This window comes from Triticum urartu, chromosome 7A (assembly GCF_056163025.1).
Source record: "Triticum urartu cultivar PI428250 chromosome 7A, HENAU_Tu73, whole genome shotgun sequence".
NCBI lineage: Eukaryota > Viridiplantae > Streptophyta > Magnoliopsida > Poales > Poaceae > Triticum > Triticum urartu.
The window spans coordinates 37,349,069-37,370,033 of record NC_141879.1 but is presented as its reverse complement, the minus strand read 5'-3'; the positions used below and the strand labels follow the sequence as shown (position 1 = coordinate 37,370,033).

General features: G+C 46.6%; 1 long non-coding RNA gene and 1 pseudogene across 1 annotated transcript; both read right to left on the bottom strand.

Annotated features, from left to right (window-relative positions):
- Window positions 1-14,207: 14,207 nt before the first annotated feature.
- Window positions 14,208-15,520, bottom strand: LOC147957420 (uncharacterized). Its single transcript, XR_015609713.1, has 3 exons — window positions 15,500-15,520; window positions 15,173-15,406; window positions 14,208-14,539 (listed from the first exon to the last, which is right to left on the bottom strand). It is a non-coding gene; the product is annotated as an uncharacterized LOC147957420 (long non-coding RNA).
- A 687-nt stretch (window positions 15,521-16,207) lies between these two features.
- On the bottom strand, window positions 16,208-17,518 carry LOC147957419 (uncharacterized; annotated as a pseudogene).
- Window positions 17,519-20,965: the final 3,447 nt, after the last annotated feature.

Here is a 20,965-nt window from a genome sequence, read left to right as displayed (position 1 = left end):
TCGGCGAAGAGGTGGCTCGGCTTTTGGCAGCTGAGTTTATCTGAGAGATTTACCACTCCGAGTGGTTAGCCAATGTTTTCATGGTCCCAAAGAAAGATGACTCACTCCGCATGTGCATCGATTTCAAGCATATCAATCGGGCCTGCCCGAAAGATCACTTCCCTCTCCCTCGCATCGATCAGATAGTCGACTCAACTGCTGGGTGCGAGCGTTTGTCCTTTTTGGATGCCTACTCCGGGTACCACCAGATCCGTCTGTACGGACCCGACGAAATAAAGACAGCTTTTATCACCCCTTTCGGGTGCTTCTGTTATGTCACAATGCCATTCGGCTTGAAGAACGCCGGAGCCACATTTATGCGAATGATTCAGAAGTGCCTGCTCACTCAGATCAGTCGGAATGTGGAAGCATGCATGGATGACATTGTGTTCAAGTCACGTAAAGGTTCCGACCTGCTGACCGACCTTGTTGAAACCTTTGCCAACCTCAGAAGGTATGATATCAAGCTCAATCCAGCAAAGTGTACGCTTGGAGTTCCAGGCGGAAATTTACTCAGTTTTCTTGTTTCCGAATGAGGAATCGATGCTAACCCAGAGAAAGTAGGCGCTATACTCCGAATGAAACGCCCTGTGCGTGTGCATGATGTCCGGAAGCTTACTGGTTGCTCGGCCACCCTAAGTCGATTCATTTCTCGCCTCGGTGAAAAGGCGCTGCCTCTTTACCGACTGATGAAGAAATCAGATACGTTCGAGTGGACTCTAGAAGATGATACATCATTTGCAGAGCTAAAAGCCCTGCTTTCCACCCAGCTGGTGCTTGTTGCTCCAATCGGCAAATAGCCTCTTTTGCTTTATGTAACAGCCACTGGACAAGTCGTTAGTACAGTACTTACGGTCGAGCGGGAAGAAGAAGGAAAAGCGTACAAAGTTCAACGCCCAGTTTATTATATTTCTGAAGTCCTGACCCCCGTCAAAGTAGAGATATCCTCACTATCAAAAGCTTGTCTATGGAATTTACATGACCACGAAGAAGGTTGCACACTACTTCTCAGATCACTCTGTTACAGTCGTCAGCGACGCTCCACTGTCAGAGATTCTGCACAACAGGGATGCAACTGGTCGAGTGGCAAAATGGGCGATTGAACTCCTTCCCTTGGATATCAAGTTTGAGGCAAAGAAAGCTATCAAGTCCCAAGCAATAGCAGATTTCCTCGCCGAGTGGATTGAACAGCAACTGCCGACTCAAGTTCACTCTGAGCACTGGACCATGTTCTTTGACAGATCCAAGATGTTGAGCGGTTCTGGTGCTGGAGTAGTTCTGGTATCCCCCCGAGGAGACAAGTTCAGATATGTCCTCCAGATTCACTTTGATTCCTCCAACAATGAAGCAGAATACGAAGCACTCCTGTATGGGTTGCGCATGGCCATCTCACTCGGCGTCCGTCGCCTCATGGTCTACGGTGACTCAGATTTGGTAGTTAATCAAGTGATGAAGGAGTGGAACGTCAGAAGCCCAGCCATGACTGGTTACTGCAACGCGGTGAGAAAGCTTGAGAAGAAGTTCGAGGGGTTAGAACTCCACCACATCCCCCGATTGAAAAATCAAGCAGCCGATAAATTGGCAAAGATAGGTTCCAAGAGAGAAGCCATTCCCAGCAATGTGTTCTTGGAGCATATTCACACGCCGACAGTTCAGGAAGACCCTTTCACTGAAGATCCCCCACAACCCAAGAGCGCCACGGATCCGACTGAAGTCGAGGTCCCAGCTGTGGTCGACCTAATCATGGAGGTTCTGGCCATTACTCCCGATTGGACGGTGCCCTACATTGCGTACATCCTCAGGAAAGAGCTCCTTGAGGATGAAGAAGAAGCTCGACAGATCGTCCACCGATCTAAAGCTTTTACTATGATAAGAGGGCAGCTGTTCAGAGAAAGTGTGACTGGAGTCGGTCAGAAGTGCATAACACCAGAAGAAGGTCGAATGATCCTCAATGACATCCACTCGGGGACCTGTGGCCACCATGCGTCCTCTCGGGCCATCGTGGCTAAAGCATACCGAGTTGGATTCTATTGGCCACAAGCAAATGAGATGGCGAAAGATATAGTCGACAGATGTGAAGGCTGTCAATTTTACTCCGATGTGTCTCACAAGCCAGCGTCAGCCCTGAAGACCATTCCCCTCGTCTGGCCCTTCGCTGTTTGGGGACTGGATATGGTTGGATCGCTGAGGACCGGCAGAAGCGGCTTCACTCACGTGCTCATTGCAGTCGACAAATTTACCAAATGGATCGAAGCCAAACCCATCAAGAACCTTGACGCTAGCACCGCTGTCAGTTTTATCAGAGAATTGACATTCAGATATGGAGTCCCACACAGCATCATCACGGACAACGGATCGAACTTCGATTCCGATGAGTTCAGAATTTTCTGCGCCTCTCAGGGCACTCGAGTCGACTATGCTTCTGTTGCTCACCCGCAGTCGAACGGACAAGCAGAAAGAGCTAATGGCCTAATTCTCAAAGGACTGAAGCCCCGACTGATGCGTGATCTCAAACATGCAGCAGGTGCTTGGGTTGATGAACTTCCATCAGTTCTGTGGAGTTTAAGGACAACTCCTAATCGGTCGACTGGAAGAACTCCTTTATTCTTAGTCTATGGAGCCGAAGCTGTTCTGCCAAGTGACTTGCTCCACAACGCACCCCGAGTTGAACTCTTCTCCGAAGGAGAAGCAGAGCAGGCCCAACAAGATTCAGTCGATCTCTTAGAGGAGGAAAGAGAGATGGCCTTGATCCGCTCGACCATTTATCAGCAAGATTTGCGTCGATTCCACGCCAGGAATGTGAGGGGTCGAGCCTTTCAAGAAGGAGACTTGGTTCTTCGAGTGGATCAGCAGAAACCACACAAGCTCGCTCCAACTTGGGAAGGCCCCTTCATCGTCACCAAAGTTCTCCACAACGGAGCATACCATCTTTACAGTATCGAGCATCAGAAAGACGAGCCACGGGCTTGGAACGCGGAGCTGCTTCGCCCCTTTTATACTTAAACACTCTTTCGAATAAAATGTAATAAGCAACACCTTTTGTAATTCGTTTATCAAAGACAAGAGCTTACGGTTCTCTCATTCGATTGGGTTGTTCTTATTTACTCCTGAAATCCCCCAGTGGGTGGGCTTAGTCGCGAATCTGTTCCGCCTAAGTTCGAAAAAATCCTACCGAGTGAAGAGCAATCCTTCCACTCGGGGGCTTAGCTGCAGTCGAGCACTCGCCTAAGTTATCTCGCTAAGAGGCTTAACGGCAGTCCAGCACTCGCCTAAATTTGAAAAAAATCCTACCGAGTGGAGAGCAGTCCTCCCACTCGGAGGCTTAGCTGCAGTCGAGCACTCGCCTGAGTTCTCTCACTAAGAGGCTTAACGGCAGTCCAGCACTCGCCTAAGTTTGAAAAAATCCTACCGAGTGGAGAGCAGTCCTCCCACTCGGGGGCTTAGCTGTAGTCGAGCACTCGCCTAAGTTCTCTTGCTAAGAGGCTTAACGGCAGTACAGCACTCGCCTAAGTTTGAAAAAATCCTACCGAGTGGAGAGCAGTCCTCCCACTCGGGGGCTTAGCTGCAGTCGAGCACTCGCCTAAGTTCTCTCACTAAGAGGCTTAACGGCAGTCCAGCACTCGCCTAAGTTTGAAAGAATCCTACCGAGTGGAGAGCAGTTCTCCCACTCGGGGGCTTAGCTGTAGTCGAGCACTCGCCTGAGTTCTCTCACTAAGAGGCTTAACGGCAGTCCAGCACTCTCCTAAGTTTGGAAAAATCCTACTGAGTGGAGAGCAATCCTCCCACTCAGGGGCTTAGCTGCAGTCGAGCACTCGCCTGAGTTCTCTCACTAAGAGGCTTAACGGCAGTCCAGCACTCTCCTAAGTTTGGAAAAATCCTACCGAGTGGAGAGCAATCCTCCCACTCAGGGGCTTAGCTGCAGTCCAGTACTCGCCTAAGTTTGAGACCCATCCCTCTCCGCAAGGACGACGAGGTGCAGGTCGACTGCAACCTTCTTCTTCGGAGCTGCGGCACAAATACAACGTCCGCTCCATCCCTATCCGCAAGGACGAAGAGGTGCAGCAAGCAAAGTCCATCCAAAGGCAAACACAAGTACATTCGGAGATAAACCAAATTCAGATAAATACTAAAAGGTTCCAAGCAGCGAATCAAAAGTGCTCGGGCACCAAGCCCGAAGGAGTTTAACGGTTACAGAAACCACTCGGCATTCCGAGGCAAATTTAAAGCGTATCCAAGTTTCATAAGATTGTTCACTCAGCCGGAGGAGGACTGGCAGGCTCCACGAATGAGTCCAGATCGATCCCATCAGCGATCCGAGTAGCGGCAGCAATGAAAGTCTCCATGCAGGACTGGAAGTCGTGCTTTTTGGTGTTAGAGACTTTGATCGCAGCCAACTTGTCTTCACGAACCTCCTTGCAATGGACTCGCACCAGGGACAGCGCCACGTCAGCACCACACCGGGCGGAGGATTTCTTCCATTCTTGCACTCGGTCAGGGATCTCGTTCAATCAAGTCATCAGAGATTCCAGATCATTCTGAAGCATCGCCTCCGGCCAAAGCGTCGAATCGATTCGAGAGACAACCTCCTTCAGGCGTGCCAGGTAGCTTGTGGCGCTGGCGATACGGGACTCCAGTCGGAGCACGTTCATCGCAGTTTCGTCGCAGACCGGGGAAGCGATAGGGTCCAGACCCGTCTCGACCCTTCCAGTTTCTTCGTCAAAGTCTTGACAAAGTTCTGCAGCCAAAAGTCAGTTCAATCAACCGAGCAAAATCCGATGGCAACCATCAACACAGTCTGATTAAAAGAAATACCTCCCAGCATGAGATAAAGCTTCTTGGCGAGGGTCCTCAGATAAGCTTCTGTGTCGTTCCTCTTGCGGATCGCAGACTCCAACTTTTCGTTCAGGGTGACCTTATCCTTCTTCGGGGTGGTCACTTCGCGGTTAGCTTCATTAAGACAGGATGTCAGTCTAGTCACCTCTCCTTCAAGCGTTCCGACTGAAGCAAGCTTCTTGTCTGCGAGAGCGGTTTTGTCTTGGGCTACTTTTTGCGCGGCGGCGAGGTCCGAGTCCTTCTTGTCCAGAGCCAACTTTATTTTCTCTACAAAAGAAATAATCGAATCAAAAAAGAGATCAAAGAGATATATTGAAATTCAGTCGGCAGTCAGTTACCTTCCATACCAGCGGCCTCGTCTTGAGCTTTTTTTAGATTTTGCTGAGCCAATTCCAAGTCTAAGTTGAGTTGCCTCTGCTTCTCTTCGAGTTCAGCAAACTTGGAGATAAGAGTACAAGACTTCTGCAGGAGGCAAGAGACAGGTCAATCGATAGGTTCGAAAGCAGTTCATTTTCGAGTGAATAAAACCTAAAGAAGTGGACAACAAGCTGTTCAGACCCCAGTCGACTGCCAGCAGTCAACCGCGGTCTCGGGGACTACACCCAGTGGGTGCACTTGGCATTCCCCCACCGGTTTTGATCCCACTTGCCCGGCCCGCCGGAGTCGAGTGCAAGGAGTAAAAAAGAGAGAGAGAAAGAACAATTGCGCCGTCAAGAAAAGAAGAACTCAGACCATAGTCGACTGCCAGCAGTCGACCGCGGTCTTGGGGACTACACCCAGTGGGTGCACTTGGCGTGCCCCCAGCGGTTCTGATCCCACTCGCCCAGACCGAGTGGAAGAGCGAAACTACCAAAAACGACAGCAACACCTAGTGGGTGCTCTAATTCAACGCGAACAACAAGAGATTGTGCAGAAGAAGATTTTTCGATAACAAAAACAGTCGGAAAGTCTACTCACCTAGACGTTGGCCCGAAGAGCGGCACTAGCGTCGTAGGCAGCCTGACTGCTCTCGTGTACTATCTTCACCCGCTCCATCATCATATTAGCCTGTCGGATGGCTTTCGCAGCCGCTTCCGACTGGTTGTCTGGGACGGGGTAGCTGGTGAAAAAATGTGCAGACGACCCAGGTGCAGCTGCTTGAGGCTCCGTGGTGTGGAGTTGGATAGTTGAAGGAACCACAGGCGCGGTCGACCGCGTGGGATGCCCACTCGGCAAGGGTGCAACGAACGTCACAGCGGCCCTGCCCGCATCTTCAGCTTGACAGACGGGAGGCGTTGCAGTTGGTTCCTGCCGAGCCACCCTGCCAGCTGTTACCTTCTTGCTCTTCCTAGGCTTAGGAGCCACATCTTCGTCGTCGTCCGGAAGGTCAATGATGTTGGGTGGAGCTGCAAGACAGAACATTCGACCCCAAGTGAACCACTCGACCCTAAAAGGATCAAGAATCGAAATCGAAGAGTTCATACCTGGGTTAGAGGTTACCGCATCCTCCATTTCCTCGTCCCGGTACTGGTATGAAGAGGTCCCTAACGTAGCAGCACTGCAAAGGCCCGCATTCAATCGATTACACCTAGTTAATCGAATCCACATAAAGGACAAGTCAGATGGTTACCCAGAGATAGTAGGAACGGTCACTTTGATCCGAGGCAAAGCTTTGGGCGGTTTGGAAGAGATGGCTTTCGGCACTTTCGGCGCGGGAAGCGGCGCGACCTTGGATTGCTTTGGAGGCTTCTCAGTCGGCGTCGGGGAAGACGTCCTGGGACGTTTCGAGGATTACCCGATCGGCGCAGCCACCAAGTCCGGAGCACGTGTCGGGTCATGAGTGAGCTTGGACCCCCTCTCCCTGCGAGGAGGCGAGTCGACTTCTTCCTCACTGGTCGATTCATCGCTCTCCTCGTCCTCCTCGGCTTCCGAATGCTCCTCGCCGCTCTCGCCCCCGCTTCCTTCTTCTTCAGCGCCGGGGTCCTGCACTCCGTTGGGCATCGAGTACATTTCAATGAGGGCCTGAAAGATAACAATCAAAAGACATTCAGTCGACCACAAACGGGACATCACGTGGTGAATCGGAAAGATACTTGATAAAACAGAAATATACCTGCTCTGGCTGGCGCGAGTTGTCGAATGGAATCACCCTCCTGGATCCCCGAGGGTTGTCTTTGTTGCCAGTGATTCCCCTCAACCAATTCTCCAAGATATCCTCGCTGACCTCCTCCGGGTGGATCTGAGTGGTATCCTCGAGCCCAGAGTACATCCACATCGAATGATCGCGCGCCTGAAGAGGTTGGATGCGTTGACCAAGAAAGACCTCCAGCAGATCCATCCCGGTCACTCCGTCGCGGACAAGCTGGACGACCCGTTCGACCAGCTCCTTGACCTGCGCCTTCTCTTCTGGAACTACCTTCAGGGGAGCAGGCTTCTCCACTCGAGCCAAGGAAAAAGGAGGAAGTCCAGTCGACTGGCCAGGGGTTGGCTGATCCTTGCTGTAAAACCAAGTCGACTGCCAGCCCCGGACCGAGTCAGGAAGGATCATCGCTGGGAAAGTACTCTTGCTCCTCATTTGGATCCCCAGGCCACCGCACATCTGGATCACCCGCGTCCTCTCGTCACTCGACTTGGCCTTTTTGACCGACTGGGAACGGCAAGTGAAGATGTGTTTGAAAAGCCCCCAGTGCGGTCGACAGCCCAAGAAGTTTTCGCACATGGAAACGAAAGCGGCCAGATAGACTATGGTGTTCGGAGTGAAATGGTGGAGCTGAGCCCCAAAGAAGTTCAAAAAACCCCGAAAGAAAGGGTGGGGAGGCAGTGAGAATCCGCGATCTACGTGGGTTGCTAGGAGGACGCACTCACCCTCTCTAGGCTGCGGCTCGGTTTCGTCCCCCGGGAGCCGAGCCGACTTGTGGGGGATCAATCCCCCCTCCACCAGGTCGTCGAGGTCGTCCTGCGTGATTGCCGAGCGGATCCAGTCGCCCTGGATCCAGCCCGCCGACAGGCCGGACCTTGACGAGGATCCGCCCCGGCTGGTCCGCTTGCCCTTCACCTTCGCGGTCACCTTCTTCGCGTGTTCCAACGCCGCTGTCTTATCCTTCCCCATGGTGGCAGATCGAGCTCGAGCGGAGGTCCGGCGACGAGGTGGAAGCGAGAGTGGCGGAGAGATCGGGAGAAAGAGAAGAGAGAATGGGGGCGTGCGGAGCAGAGGCCTGGCCCGAGACCTTTTATAAGGCCTTCCACCGAGTGGCTGACTAGTGGACCCTTTTGAGGATATTTTTCCTATGAGAGATATGCAAAGCACTTCTAGACAGGAATCTGAGGAGACTCCTGAGCCTGGCATTCCTATGGATTATTATGAACAAACACATGATGAAAATCCTGAGGAGGATGATGAGGAAACCCTTGGTAGGGGCAAGAGACAAAGGACTGCAAAGACCTTTGGTGATGATTTCATCGTGTACCTCGTGGATGATACTCCCACTTCTATTTCAGAAGCATATGCCTCTCCAGAAGCTGGCTACTGGAAGGATGCGGTCCGTAGCGAGATGGATTCCATCATGGCTAACGGGACATGGGAGATCACTAAGCGTCCCTATGGTTGCAAACCATTAGGATGTAAGCGGGTGTTCAAAAAGAAGCTTAGACCCGATGGTACGATTGAAAAATACAAGGCTAGGTTTGTGGCCAAGGGCTATGACCAGAAAGAAGAGGAAGATTTTTTCGACACTTATTCACCTGTGGCTAGACTGGCCACAATTCGAGTATTACTCTCGTTAGCGGCCTCGCATGGTCTTCTCGTCCACCAGATGGATGTTATGACGGCTTTTCTAAATGGAGAGCTAAACGAGGAAATCTACATGCAACAGCCAGATGGCTTTGTGATAGATGGTCAGGAAAGAAAGGTGTGTAGGTTGCTGAAATCTTTATATGGCCTGAAGCAAGCACCTAAGCAATGGCATGATAAGTTTAATACAACTCTGACATCTGTTGGTTTCGTTGTTAATGAGGCTGACAAATGTGTATACTATCGCCATGGTGGGGGCAAAGGAGTTATACTGTGCTTGTATGTTGATGACATACTGATATTCGGAACCAACCTCAAAGTCATTGAGGAGGTCAAGTCGTTTCTGTCTTAGAACTTTGAGATGAAAGATCTTGGTGTGGCTGATGTTATCTTGAACATCAAGCTACTGAGAGATAATGAGGGTGGGATTACACTTCTGCAATCCCACTATGTTGAGAAGGTGTTGAGTCGTTTTGGATATTCGGACTGCACACCATCTCAAACACCATATGATCCTAGCGTGTTGATTCAAAAATCCAAAGGCACGGCTATAGATCAATTGAGATACTCTCAAATCATTGGTTCACTAATGTACCTAGCGAATGCAACAAGGCCTGACATCGCGTTTGCTGTGAGAAAACTGAGCCGGTTTGTTTCCAAACCAGGTGATGTACATTGGCATGCTGTTGAAAGAGTTATGTGCTATCTGAAGGGTACTATGAACCATGGACTTCACTATATCGGATACCTGTCGGTACTTCAAGGGTATAGTGATGCAAATTGGATCTCTGATGCTGATGAGATGAAGGCCACAACTGGGTATATGTTTACTCTTGGAGGTGGCGCTGTTTCCTGGAAGTCTTGCAAGCAAACGATCTTAACGAGATCGGCAATGGAAGCAGAATTAACAGCATTAGACACATCTGGTGTCGAAGCAGGATGGCTTCGAGATCTTTTGATGGACTTGCCAGTGGTTGATAAACCGGTTCCGGCTATCCTTATGAACTGTGACAATTAGACTGTCATCACTAAGGTGAAGAGTTCAAAGGACAACATGAAGTCCAACAAACACATAAGAATGAGATTAAAAGCTGTCAGAAAATTAAGAAACTCCGGAGTGATAGTGTTGGAATATGTCCAAACGGCTAAGAATCTAGCAGATCCCTTTACAAAAGGGCTATCCCGTGTGGTGATAGATAATGCATCGAGAGAGATGGGTATGAGACCCACATGAGTTGCCATGGTAGTAACCCAACCTATGTGATCGGAGATCCCGTGAAGTAGGACATGGGAAAACAAGCTAGTGGTTAACTGAGGAGAGTATTTTAGCTAACCCACTCCGTTGGAGATGCACAACTCTCGGTAACTGTATGGTAGGTTGACTTTTGTCTTAATGTGTTCCAAGACTTGTAAAAGCAAGATGCTATCCTACAGAGCAATCTTTGGAGGAACACACCTATATTAGCCTGCCTACTGGTCATAGTCTATGAGATTAGGGTGATCTCTAGTAAGTTCATGAACAGGCCAGGAGTGACCAATATGCTCCACCCGAGGGGTCAGCCTTCGGCAGCCTAGTACTGGTAAGACACTTGGTGAAACTTCTTCACGCCAAATTGACAATTCAAGGCCTAGTCCATTATTCAGTTGTGGAAGAGTGTAGCTATTTGCTCTAGATGGATGTTCAACCTTAACGGGTCTCCACTGAAAATACTGGTATATCAAAACAGAGTTTGGAACAGAGGACAACACCATGGGCCTTTGGGATCTGGTGGGGGATTGCTGAATATTAGTTGGGCTACATGCCCATTTAACAATTTCAGAAAATCCCTAAGGGCCCATGCTGTAAATTAAGTGGTGGGAAGTTTAATCCCACATGGCTAGTTGAGAGAGGTGTACACCAACTTATAAGGTGAGCTCTTCTCCCACTAGTATGAGTTGGTGTGAAGGAAGGAGAGATGTTCCACATGTGCGCTCCTCCTCCGCCGCCCGCCTCGCCACGCCACGCCTCGCCTCGCCTCGTCACGACGCGCGCCGCGGGTTGCGGGTTGCGGGAATGAGCCGAGCCGATGCAATGTTTTGCCGGTCAAAAATTAAACGCGTTTTTATGAAGATGAAACGTCTGTAATTAAACGCGTTTTTATGGAGATGAAACGTCTGTAATTAAACGCGTTTTATTGCTGGACCGTTCTCCTACCCGACTGGCTATATATATGAGACATCGCAGCTCAGCTCCATGCGCTTCACACCTCCACTACTCCCTGGTCGTTCTTTTCACTGCTGCTGCCCTCGGTGATCCCATCCTGTCTACCGCGTACACGGCTGACGGGAGAGCAGGCCTTTGAAACCCCGCTTCTCCAGATCCTGTACGGGAGAGAGGTGATTAGGTTTTTGGGGAGCGTCTCCTACGCGACTGCTCGCCTTGGTTTAACTACTTCATCGACGTCGACTACTTCGGTGTCACCTTCGTCTTCACCATGAGCACTGACTCCGATCATGCGGCTGCCGAGAAGGCTGCTACGGACAAGAGGATTGCTGACGAGGCCGACGCGTCCGCTGCTGCTACGGCCGACTGGCCTACTGGAGGGTATAACACATTTACACCGCTCCTGTTTACTTTCATGTGTGCAGTACTAGTAGTTTGCATAGATGTCTCTACTATCTGCCTAGTACGTGCGTACATCATCAAAATTCAGTATGTCATTAGCACTGCCTATGTCATGTTCATGATTTATTATTGGATTAAATTAATCGAACAATTGCTTAATTTCTCCACATATATGTGTATTTCATCATTTAATATAGCTTCACAAAAGATAGATGTATTTTGAATTCACTACACCACAACACCGCAACCCCAACAGCTAGATTGGTCGGGAAAACAGCCTCTGCCAACAAATAGTCGGTCGGGAAAAACTACTGCCGACCGACCATGTTTGTTGGGGAAAGTCCAGACGGGAAAGCCTTTGCCGACCAACATACCTTTGCCGACCGACTGCTTGACGGCTAATTAGAATCTTTCCTGACCGACTGTCCGATGATGTTTTTTACCGACCAACTTTTTGTTGGCCCCTTTCCCGACCAACTGTCTGACAGCATTTGTTTTGCCGACCAACAATCCGATGGCCCTGCCAACCTTTGCCAACCAACAATCCGACGGTGTGTTCTTTTGCCGACCAACATTACGCCAACATTTTTTTTAGCCAACCATAATTTAATTAACATATGGTACTAATTGTCACATACATATAGTTCTCTTCAAAACATAAACACAAGACACCATACATCAGGTACACCAAACATTTTTTTATTCCATTAAAAATTTGTCAGATACATATACTTCAATCTGTTCTAAACATAGCCACCAAGACAACATACATAATGTTCACGAAAGGTTCTAAAATAAGACGTAGTTGTACAAAATGAAAGCTAAAATATCCAGTTGACGTGGATCACTAGCTTGATGTACCCTTGTGAGAGCAGTCCTTCTGTTTGCTTCCTACAAAAGTTAAACAAGTCCCAGTTATAATACACTATCAAAAACTGAATTTCCTTTGATTTTTTTAATTTGCAAACATTCCATATGTGAAGCAGTCCCTTTTTTGTTCAGTGAACCACATGCTGCTAGAAATGATATTATATCTTAAAACATTCACATGTAAATAGTGTTGACTGCTTACACACTAGTTTCTAGAAATAATAGAAGGGCTTAGCTATCCATACCAAAACTGGAAAAAAAATCACCTAAGTCATGCAATCAGAACATGTAACAATTCAAATAACAATGCAAACTACAGAAAGTGTCATATGGGGAACTAGGTAAGAGGAGCAGATACAACAACAACTAGGCATACGTATGCAGTAGCAGTTGCCATAATTGAAAGGAAGGGGCAGAAAGAAAATGGGGAAGATGTCTACAAAACTATGTCACGTGTCCATGGCTTAACTAATTCCTGATGCGATAAACCAAGGTACTACAGAGATTTAACTCGAGATTTCACCAAACATGAATAAGAAAATGATGGTATTAGTGGCAGAACTAAAATCTCTAGCAAATAATGTACACAGACAATTTCCGATGCTAACCACGACTTGACAATCTACGCCTCTTGAAGTGGCATATATTTAATTGTCTAAAAGAGGCTACATTAAAAATAGGGATTCTAATACTAATTAGCTAGCTCGACATCAAATCTGAATCTGAAAATATTTAAGAGGGCATTTCCAACACAAATATATGCTCACCTCCAATAATAAAAGTCAGGTCCATATACATATTCTAGTTTGTAGTTACAACAAATGAACTTGGGCATAGCTTTTAGAACAGAGTAAAGAAAGTGCCTCAATTGTCATCTACACAGAAAAATTGGGATGGATATTTATATTTGGTATATAAAGAACGGAACATGGCAATATTCCTAGATATCTAACATTTATAGAGTAACATGAATATGAATAGAAAATATGAATGTATGTGTGAATTTACATCACGAGACCAAAAACGTCTGCAAACCAAAATAGACTCAGAAAAAAACGTGACAGCGTAATAAGTGCACTGAACCTGAACGCTGCACTTGAGGCCCCTTTGCACCTGAAGATGGAGAAAGCCTGGTAAGTTCCTCACAGAATCACTTCATCATTTTCACATATGTTCGATCCCTTGTTCTTCTCTTCACATCTGGAACCAGAACTCATTTCAGTAGTATATGAAAGCAAATAATGTATAATTCAGAAGACCACTTAAGTATTATATAGAAAACATTCATATATACAAAAAGCTATAAATTAGATAGAGAAAAAGTAATCTATACCCAACTGAACAGTATATATATGCAAACCGATACAAGTTAATTTAGTCTATGTGTAAATTACAGAAAAATGCAACTGTAATATATATAGAAAAAGACTGAGAATAAATTAGAACAGCAGCTTAATTACTTCATTCCAGAACTACTGAGGAAAAATTACAAACAAAATACAGCTGGAAATCTATAAAAGCAAAAAAGATAAATTACAAAACCACTTAATACATATTAACTCTTCATTCCAGAAGTGAACTATTCTGAATGTTTTACAGAACGACTGAAACAAATTCACAGAAAATACAACTGTAAAATGTGTAGAAGCATGACTGCAACTTAGGAACTGATAAGATACGTATTGAATCTTGTTTCCAGAAACTAAACTGAAGTTTTACAGATACGTATTTAATCTTGTTTTCCAGAAACTGAACTGAAGTTTTACAGAACAAATGTTCCAAAATTACAGATAAAAAAAGGTTGCAGACGTATACAAGCCTAAGAGTAAAACCACTTAACATCTGAACTATTCTGGAAGCTACAGAACTACCGAAGCAAATTTATGGAGAAAATACAACTATAAAATTTATAGAAGCATGACTGTACAAATACAAACTGCTAGATATGTATTTTATCTTGATTCCGGAAAAAATTGAACTAAGTTCTACAGAACACGAAATTACAGAGGAAAGAGTTGTAAGTTAATAAAAGCCCAGGTGTAAAACCACTTAAGGACTGAACTAATCTGCAAATTTTACAAAACTAATTTTGCAAAAATATAGAAATACAACAGTAAATCTATACAACCGTGAGTGATGCTATGTCTTCCTACCAAAAATCCTTCTGCTAGAATTAGACCATTGAGACTAACAATTTAACAAACACTTGCAGTGTGTTGCCCTACAGCAAGAAATAAGCATGAGGCACAGGAACAGGGAAGAATTGGATGTGGGGGGAGAGAAAGTAAACGATACCTTGTTGTTGAACGGAAAGGGTGGGAAAGCTCCAGCCTCCAGGTTAATATCATCCTTGGAGAAGTCGTTGACGAAGAGGTCTATTTCTGCCCGCTTGCAGGGCTTGTGTATGGTGTCTCAACTCTCACCTGGTTCAGAGCATTAAAATTGGATATACTCCTATGTTTGCAAGAATTCTACAATGCTTAACTAAAGTCTGAAACATTAGTACGATTATTTGGACTTTTTGTGGAACCTGAAGCTAGTTCTCGGGGTTGTCCCTCTTCTCAAAGCACAGATCCGGGGATACATTTATATATTTTCTATATATATAGGACTCCTCTTTTGTATTCTTGGGAGTATGTACTCTCATCCTCAATATACCTCATATACGCATTAATTATACATTTTTATTATTCTCAATATACTTCATTAAATATTCTAAGATACCCCAATATGAGTTTAGTTGAAAAAATATCATCTGCGACGTACTTTTTGTAATATACCTTTTCACGTACAAACACATCAGTATTTACATAAATATTTAAAAATATATAGACTCACATGAATTTTTTCATGAAACTCGTTTTGGGATATCTAATAACTACTAATGAAATATATTAAAAATAATAAAAAGGTATAAAAGATTTATCTATGTGGTATATGAGGAGCGGGAGTACGTACTCCCAGGAGTACACAACCATTTTCCTATATATATATATATATATATATATATATATAAAGTAATGAACTAGGATTTCCTGCAACACTGAAAGGATTACCTGTAGTATAGATTTTTTTTTTTTGCAATCATAGCACCAAGCTTGTTCCTCTCAAGTTATCGTCCTCTCATCTCCAGAAATCACACGAGCAGTAGCTAGCTCTTAGACTGCATTTCGGGCTACCCCATTAGCAGATAGAGCCCCTGTTCTTTACAGTCTGCTCGAGCTCAAGCTCCCGACCGAGGCGCTGCTTTCTGGGTAGAAGTACTACCACAAGTCATCGTGGATCTTCTTCTGAAGAGAAAAGGGAAAAGCAAACAAATCAACTAACGACAACACTGATTGGGGAGGTGGGAAGAAGGAGAGGAGAGGGAAAAGAACACTCACCCCCGGGGAGGGGAAGCACCAGCAGTCAACGGCCAGATCCTCCTTCAAACAAACCGGCGACTGCAGATCGGAGGAGGCCCATGGCGTCGCGGGGGCGGTGCGGGCCTGGGTGACGAGCGAGGGTGTGAGTGTTCTGTCTCCCAGGTGACCCACGTCTCTCTCACACCTGGATCTGAGATGAACGACGGCGTCCACCACTAGGCCTTGGTGTATGAAGGTGACCGGGCACAAGCTAGGTTAGCGGTAGGGGTGCAGGAGGATGATGGGGACAGGGCTGCAACCTCGCTGCCGCGGTGACGGCGTGCGGGCTGCTAGATGGCTATTGGCCGGCGGGGAAGGCAACACGTGAGAGGATAAGAGCATCTCCAGTCGTTCGCCCCTCAGGACGCATAAAAAGCGCCCCCTGGGGGCGAGCCGGCGATGCAATCGGCGCTGGGGGCGGTTTCGCGCCCAGTCGTCGTTTCCAGCTCGCCCCCAAGCGCCAAAATTGGCCCATTTTTCAGCCCCATTTTAGCAAATAAAGGGCCCATATGGACGACAATAGGTCCATATTCGGCGTGGTTCGCCGTTGTTCGGCGTTCAATTATGCACATAAAATTTTTTTATCACATATTTCATCAAAAAATGTCAAATACTTTAACAAAATAGTACAACAACAAATAGTTCAATACAAATTATATAGTTCAACAAATAAAAACTCATATTTCATCACACGTCGCGCCCGGCGTCGCCCTTGAGCCTCCACAGATACTCTATCAGATCTTGCTGCAGTTGATGATGCACCTGTGGGTCTCGGATCTCCGGACGCATACTGAGATAGGCAGTTCAGGTTGCCAGTAGCTGGTGATCAACTTCGGCTAGAGGACCCTGCCTGTAGTATGGTTCAGTGTCAAACACTGGGTCTTCTTGCTCGCTCTCGATGATCATGTTGTGCAAGATGACACAACAAGTCATAATCTCCCACATTTGATCTTTCGACCAGGTCTGAGCGGGGTACCGGACAACAGCAAATCAAGATTGCAGCACACCAAATGCCCGCTCAACATCCTTCCTGCAAGCCTCCTGAACCTTCGCAAAGCAGGCATTCTTGCCTCCTGGCACAGGGTTTGAGATCGTCTTCACAAATGTCGACCATCTCGGATAGATGCCATCAGCTAGATAGTACCCCTTGTTGTAGTGCCGCCCATTGATCTCGAAGTTCACCGGAGGAGAATGACCTTCAACAAGCTTGGCAAAGACAGGAGAGCACTGCAGCACGTTGATGTCATTGTGAGTTCCTGGCATACCAAAGAAGGAGTGCCAAATCCAGAGGTCCTGTGTGGCCACCGCCTCAAGCACCACACTGCAACCGCCTTTGGCGCCTTTGTACATCCCCTGCCAAGCAAATGGACAATTCTTCCATTTCCAATGCATGCAGTCGATGCTTCCAAGCATCCCAGGAAATCCTCTTGTTGCATTCTGTGCTAGGATCCGAGCAGTGTCTTCCGCATTGGGTGTTCTCAAGTATTGTGGTCCAAACACTGCCACCACTGCCCGACAGAACTTGTAGAAACACTCTATGCTGCTGGACTCGGCCATGCGCCCATAGTCGTCGAGTGAATCACCGGGAGCTCCATATGCAAGCATCGTCCTCGCTGTCGTGCACTTCTGGATGGAGGTGAATCCAAGAGCGCCGGTGCAATCCATCTTGCACTTGAAGTAGTTGTCGAACTCCCGGATGGAATTCACAATCCTGAGGAAGAGCTTTCGGCTCATCCGATAACGGCGCCGAAATGTTTTCTCGCCGTGAAGTGGAGCATCGGCGAAGTAGTCGGAGTAGAGCATGTAGTAGCCTTCGAGACGATGCCGGTTCTTTGCTTTCACCCGCCCAGGCGCCGAGCCACCTCGCCGCGGCTTTTCATTGCTCGCCAGCAGCTGGGCGAGGGAGGCGAGCACCATGAGATGCTCTTCTTCCTGGACGTCGGCCTCGGCTTCCTCCTCCAGCAGCGCGGCGAGCGCTTCCTCGTCATCCGAGTCCATCGCCGAGGCAGGCAAATCGCTGAACACCTTGCGCTCGGTGGGCGTGTACCCGCCGCTAAACCGCGCCTCCGTGGCCGGAAACGGCGGCCGGAAACGCCCAGCTGCTGTTGGAGGGGCTGCCGCGGCGAAGCGCTGCTATTTTTCGGCGGGGAATGGCTATCTAGCGGTGTAGGGCGGCGGGCGGCGCCGGGATATAGCTACTGGTGGCCGAGGGCGCGGGGGGTGGGAGGCGAGTCAGGGAAGAAAACCTTGACTTTTCCCCTGACGGTGTGGGCCAGCCACGCTTTTCCCTTCCGCCGGAGCCCCCAACTGCTCCTCAGTGTGCCGGGTTCGGCCTGTGACCGCCGGGCGGAAAAAATGGCCGAACCGGCGATTTTCGGCGTCCTAGGGGCGCAACTGGGCCGTAAAAGTGGCCTGGGGAGGCCTGTTGGGGGCACGGCTGGAGATGCTCTAAGGTTTGGGGAATTTGGGTGCGCCGGCGGCGGAGGGAGTGCGTGGGAGGATTAGGTTTGGGGAATTTGGATCTGAGAGCGCCGAAGGCCGAATGGAAAAATGTGAGGGAGGTTGGGCGCCAACTTTTGGGCCCTCGCGCACGAAGAGATCGACGGGCCAGCCCAATTGGCAACCAACAGTCGGTCGGCATAAATCGCCGACCAACAGTCAGATGGAGACAGAAGCTTTCCCGACCGACTGTCAGACATCAAATATCTAAGTATTCCCGACCAACAGTTGGTCGTGGTATGAAAATATTGCCGACCAACAATCCGATAGAAGTTTTCCCGACCAACTGTCTGTTGGCGAAAGTGACTTTTCCCAACACTCAGCAGTAGGGAAATCTGGTGCGTGGTGTAGTGATTTTTGATACTAGCGGGATTGTTACATGCTTGCAGATACATGTAGTTTCGGTTTGGCTTGTGATATTGGTAATTTTTCAAAACTAGCTTCATACTTGATGCACAAAGATCATCCATAAATGAGCACAATTTATATAATCTGGGTGGCACTCACCCATATATTGTATGTATGGAACTCATCGTTTGCACAACACGGGAACATCAGTAACATATTTTGGCTTTGTTGACTTTGGCACTTCTTCTTTGGTCTAATGAGCGGCATCTTCAGTCTATCGTGCAAACTTTCGTGTTTTCCCCCATTATTATTGAACTTATTAATAAATTTGCCATTTGACTTCCATGTTTTCCCCCATTGGCTTATTTTAGGGAGTTGAATATGGGTATTACTTCCATCTTTTGTCCCATGAATAGATGAAGCTTCAATAACTTGTGAGCCTGCATGCTGCTACGGTGTTCCACCAAATTGGGAATGTGTGCGAACTTTCGCATGAAATTGTTTTGTGTATTTCTCATGCTTTAATTCACAATTAGCTTGGCAACATACATCAATCAAGGTATGTTACTAAATTTCTGTTCAGTTTTGAATATATCAATATCCAACTCAAAGAATGACTTTGTGTACTGTTTTCCTTTTTCTTTTTATGTTCTTAGTTAGGAGCATAGACATTGAACTCTACAGAGAGTATGCATTTAATAGGTATACCTAAGATTCTTTGTTCATTTCAAAGTAAGTATTACAATTGCTTTAATGCGTATGGGTTCCAGAGGTATAAACTAGATGTGTGTATGGGTGGTAGGTAAATTTCATGCAGTTATGCACTAACCCAAGAAACACAACAGCCCCTAAGCCTCTTATTATCGTAGACATCATAAAGCAACCATCCTATCTTTATTTCAAACAACGATATTCTTTTCAAGGAAATTTTTGGGACGCTCTTCCCTTTCCGCAGTTCATGCATGACAGTATTCCATAGATTGAAGAGATGTCACTTCATTTAATTTGTGTGCTTACATTATTTTCCCAATTATTCTTTCTATTTTACGTAGCATCACTGAAATTTCACTATCTGAACTGATCAAGTTGGAATCTAGTCTTACTTCGCGTGTTATAGTCTTGTGATGTATTGTTGCAGTACATTTCCATCAGATGATTTCATTTCCATTACTAATGCTGATTTTTTTTTGCATAGGCATGTTCACACATTATATTTCGTCTTCGAATTCGAATGGAAATGATATTTCTCAGACTTCATGTTGCAAATTCTAATCTGAATGTTGTAACAAAAGAAACAAGACTTCTCTTTACCTTGAATAACATATTACTCCCTCCGTCCGGTGAAGAGTGTATATTTGGCTTTAAAATTTGTCCATAAAAGAATGTACTTCTATCTTTCCAATGCACTTTAAAGTTAAAAAAATGCTTCTCTCTCATACACATGGTCTCCTTACTTTCTACATGCACTTGGCTCATTGGGGGTTGGATAATTAAAGAGAAGAGAGATGGTGGATTGCACCTTTCTGATGCATTTTTTACATCACTTCATAATTTGTCCTAAAATTTCTATATGTTCACTTTTCACCGGACGGAGGGAGTAGGTATCAACTTGTATGCAATCTACTTTCTAGCAAACAAGATAGATGGAGTGTCATTTTGTATAGAATTGTCACTAATGCATGATTGAGGTGGTGATGATAGTTGTAGTGAAGAATGACGGAGAGCTACTTGGAGGTGGTTGCTAGAGCAGTGCTATTTTGCCATGGAGAACTACAAAATTGATGTCAAGTTTCTTTCTATTTGGTGTTTTTGTTTCACTAAAGCTTGTATCAAGCAATGATGGTGTGTTTCATGAATGGTTTCCTTCAGATTTGTAGTCTGGATACAACCGACCATCACGCCCACCATTTTCATGCATCACTGGGATTGAGCAATTGCACTACCTTACATACTCAAGTTTTTTACTCTTAATAATCTTGCTACAAATTTTACCATGTAGCTTTATGTTTCTTTGAAAATAACTTCATGTCATACCTTAGTATTCTCATAAAATTATCTACCAATTTTACTTTAAAAATGGGCAGGCACGTTCAAAATGACTTCCGTATCTTATAGAAGTACCTACCATTCTATTTTTTTTAAATGACGGGCGCCGCAACGCGCGCCTTCCATGATCTAGTCTAGTAGTAAAACATAACCCTATTAATGTACTATGGCGATATAGCCTTTGCAACTTGCATGTCTTGGTTAAATCTGTAACGAACGGCTTGCATCAGTTCTTCGTGCCTCCAGGGGCCATGATAAAAATGCAATGGACGCATGACCGTTGCTTTCAGCCTTAGCATCTCCCTCAATTAGAATTTAGAGGTGTGAGAAGACTAAGTCTTATCCCCTCACATGAAAATAAGGATAACAAACACGCTAGTGCTCATGAGTTGTGTAACTTGGTGTCATACTTGTCACATGCATTCGTTTCCATGCCAAACTTCCTTTGGCGATGGGCTTAATATATACCCTCTCATATTTCACCATCAAAGCCTGCCCTATCCATTTGCCCTGCTGCTTGGAATCACAATGTGACTTTTATCTATCAAGCAT